The sequence below is a fragment of the Asparagus officinalis genome, chromosome 5 (assembly GCF_001876935.1).
Source record: "Asparagus officinalis chromosome 5, Aspof.V1, whole genome shotgun sequence".
In the NCBI taxonomy this organism is placed as follows: Eukaryota; Viridiplantae; Streptophyta; class Magnoliopsida; order Asparagales; family Asparagaceae; genus Asparagus; species Asparagus officinalis.
The window spans coordinates 129,527,045-129,528,315 of NC_033798.1; positions in this window are offsets into that span (position 1 = coordinate 129,527,045).

The following is a 1,271-nucleotide window of genomic DNA, read 5'->3' on the forward strand; positions in this document are numbered from 1 at the left end:
TTTCTTTTTTCTGTTTGGTCACACATTGAAACCAAGGAAAATGATGATGTGTCATATTCTTGTTGGTTGATGTGGCCCATAGTTTAGGATACCCATTTTATAATTTTTGTTGGAAAAATTGAAGGAAAACTTATTTGATGTTTCCCTCACTCCTTCCATTTTCTTTAATTTTCATGAAAACAACCAAACAGGCCCTAAAGGAAAAGTGGTGCAAGCTCGGTCAAAGGAAACATTTGATTTTTATACACTACAATTAATTAGCCTCAATGTTTAAGGTTAGCTAACTGCAGTCGAGACACGCAAGAAATTATTTGCTTTTATAAGGAGAACAAGTTGCTTAACCAACATAGAGAGTGGCAAGATTAATCTACTAACTGAGATTGAAGCCCCACAACTACCTTTGTTGACAGCATATAATTGCTTGAAGATAATGATAATGTTAGTGACAATGACAATTAATTAATTCATTAAGAGCATATCAGTGATTCTGAAGGTTGAATTGTTGAAGAAGGGGAAATTTCGAGGGGTAAGTTAGCAAATATCTAGGTTTATAGGGTACATTTACGAATAAACTAGATTTGCGGGTATATATGCCAAAATCCAAGAATTAAACTGCTCCGTCCTCGCGCCCAGTCGAGCCTTCGGTCATTACAAAAGTCAGAGCTCGGAGCTCCTCCTCGGTAAAACACTTTAAAAAAAAAAAAGAAGAAGAAAAAGAAAACCACCAAATAAAATTCAAACACACCCTTTTATCTCTTTTTTTTCCTTTATTTTTCTGTAGCTTTTCCTACCTCAGATGGAAATTCCAACATGTCCTTAGAGCTTAATTAAAACTATTTCATCGGGAAAATAGAGCAACGCTTTTAATATTTTTCAGGAAAACAAAGAATAATCGTTCTCCATCCAAGCTAACCCTTAAATCGACAAGAAAATAAACAACACGGTTATTTAGTTGTTTAATTAATTAATTTTATTTTAAATTTGCAACAACAACACATGCCACAAATACAACAGATTAAGATTTTTACACTAAATTCAATTTTCTAGGATAATATAATATGAATTTTCCGAAGTTACGCCATGCATGTGCGCATTGCTCCTTCAGTTTCGGTTACGTATTTAATTAATTTAATTTAATTTGTTAATTAAGTTCTAATTTGAAAGGGAGTATACTAGTCTTTTAAATTTAATATTGTTAGGGAGGTTAGTTGAAAATATTGGAAAATGATAGAAGGAAATTTCTTAATGAATTAATTTGATCAAAACAATTC